This window comes from Zootoca vivipara, chromosome 3 (assembly GCF_965207765.1).
Source record: "Zootoca vivipara chromosome 3, rZooViv2.hap1.1, whole genome shotgun sequence".
In the NCBI taxonomy this organism is placed as follows: Eukaryota; Metazoa; Chordata; class Lepidosauria; order Squamata; family Lacertidae; genus Zootoca; species Zootoca vivipara.
The window spans coordinates 112,298,788-112,301,392 of NC_142586.1; the positions used below are offsets into that span (position 1 = coordinate 112,298,788).

Here is a 2,605-nt window from a genome sequence, read left to right on the forward strand (position 1 = left end):
CAATACTGGTATAATTATAGGACAGTGATCTACCCAGTTGGAAGTGATTGCCCAGAGTTGTTGAGCTTTTTTGGGGTAGGATTGGCCAGTTTTTGAACATTTTTTTTAAGGGTGGAGTGCCAGCAGCTGACCTATTTATGGCAGGAATCAGCAAGAGTTTTTAAGCTTCTCTTAGGGGGAAAGAGCACAAAGTTGTTGGGTGGTGGGGAAATTGATTAAAAATGCTCACCCAACAGTATGCAGCCCTCCCCACACAGCCGCAGACGCAGGGAATTGAGGCTTTCACAGCTGCGGAAATGGGACAAAGCACAGGGGCAGATCGAAATCAGGAGCAAACAGGGGGTCACTTTTTTAACCCTGTAGGTTCCAGGGTTTGGGTCCTGAGTTGAGGGAGCTGTTGCTTCTCTACTTCCCTCCCCCCTCCTGGAGGCGTATGTGTTTGTGTATCTGAGGATTCAGGAGGTGAAAGTGTCCGTGCTGCTGGCCGGATTAAAAGCAAGCAGGAATCATCCTGAGAGCGTCTAGGAAGGGACAGGAGGCGAGTGGGGGGGGGAGAGAGAACAGCTCACATGCTTTGTAACATCTCGGAGGAGAGAGAGAGGCAGGGAAAGGAAGCTTCACAACTACACGCCCGGCGAAGCTTCTCTTGCTTGTGTCCTCTGTCCTCAATCTCGTTGTGAGGGCGATCTGGCTGCGACATCTGTCACCCCATTGATCGCCAGGGTTGATTCGGCTGATCTGGCTGGCTAGGCGGGTGTCCCCTTCCTCCCTCACCGCTCCATGTGCGTCCCTCCCGAAGCTGCGCGCTCGGTGGAAGAGGACGACCTTCCCAGATAGAAGGAGTGTACCGTTCTTCGGTCAAGGGTATACGATAGCTGCGCTCCCCTGCTAGAACCTCCAAACAAGCTTGAGATTAATTATAAATAAATGAGTCCCCCCACCCTGAGAGTTGCCATTTTGGGATCAAGAGGGAACAGAAGCATGTAAAAGTAAAAGAAAGCAGCTTTGGGAGGAGAAACCTTTGAAATCTTTTTTTTTTTAAAGGTTTGTGTTTGTTTTCTTTAAAGAAAGCCGGACGGGGGGTGGGGGGGTGGGCAACAGAAGCAGCTCCATTCAGAGAGAAAAGGCAAGAAAAGTTACCGAACAAAAGATCCTCTTCCCCGACTCCCTCACCTCTCGCTCGCTTTTGCATAGCTGAGTGCCTGGGAGGCATGCCTCATCCCCCCCCCCCTTTCCTCGTGGTGCTTTTTTGTCCCTCTTCTCTCCCACCCACTCCCCACTAGACACCTTTTTCTTCTTGCAAAGTTGAAGTGTTTTCGCAAACACCGATCGGATCGGAGAGTCTCCGTGCAAACGGACACACACACACACACACAAACACACAAAACCACCCGGTTCTCCACGAGGGCGCTCCGTTCTCTGTTCGCCCACGAAAACTTTCCTCCACCACCACCGCCCCCTTGTCCTGCCTGCGGTTTGCCTTTGAGAAAACAGACGGCGGTTTTGCAAAAGAAAAAACTAAACCCCCGAGCCCCCTTACAAGTGCTTCCAGTCTTCAGACGCCCCATACGCTTTTGCAAAAGAAAAAAGAAAAAGGAGAACTCCAAAGTTTTGCCGAGCAAAAAGAAAGGGGGGGAGGGCATATGCACCCCGAGAACTTCCCAGAATTACTGTACTTTTCCTGGTCGGTTTAATTTTCTTCCTTGTAGCGTCTCCCACCCGTCCCTTTCAAGCTCCTGGCTCCGCTCCTGGAGGTGTTTCAATCCACGCCTTGGCGAGAAGGGAGCGTTTAGGCCCAAGCGGCTGAGGACTCCCCGCGCCCCCAGTGGCAGCTTCGGGCACTGCAGGGCTCTTTCCGAGCTCTGTTCAGCTCTCGGCTCTTTCCTGGAGTCCCGGAAGGCTCCAGCTCAGCCCGGACTCCCAACCAGGCGCCCTCCCTAGAGCCGGCCCTGCATCTTGCGGACCCCTCTGGCATAGCTCGCGGACCCCTGGGGGTCCGCGGACCACCTGTTGGGAACCACTGCTCTAGAGCTTGCAGCACAAAGTAGATGACATTGTGAGGCCTGTGAGTCTCATTCTGTTCTCTTTTGTTTTTCAGGGATGACCTACAGAAAGATATCCCAGATGATATCCCGGAGAATCCTTATATCTCAGCAGACCTTTTGTAAAATAGGCCTTCCCTTTCCTAACCAATCTGATGTGCCTAACATTCAGGAGATGAGTCTAGTCTTTGCTGCAACTCAACAACTTTCTGTAAAGGAAATCTCCAGTTTCTTCTAAGGCTTTGACCTCCTGGGTTCAATAATAATAGAAAACAAAACAAAACTATTGTGCCAATGACTTCCTGTGTCATTTTTCATGAATGCAAACAGGAAGGTAGAGATGGTTTCTGTCTTTCATTGCTCTCTCACAGGGTTGGGGGAAACCACCAAATTGCCTTGTGTGCCCAAGATTTCTTCCCTTCACTCCTTACAACTGTACTTTCCCCATTTTCCCCAAGCAACTGAAAAAAGAACAATAGCAAGAATATTAAAAAAACTAGTGTATTTCAGCCCGTTCGATAACGGGCGCTAGAACATCCTGGGGTTCGGAGAAGCGCTTGAAT

General features: G+C 50.7%; 1 long non-coding RNA gene across 1 annotated transcript; it reads left to right on the forward strand.

Moving 5' to 3' along the window:
- Positions 1–395: 395 nt before the first annotated feature.
- Positions 396–2,325, forward strand: LOC148686417 (uncharacterized). The gene is made up of 2 exons (XR_015949199.1): positions 396–538; positions 2,099–2,325. It is a non-coding gene; the product is annotated as an uncharacterized LOC148686417 (long non-coding RNA).
- The last annotated feature ends 280 nt before the right edge of the window (positions 2,326–2,605 follow it).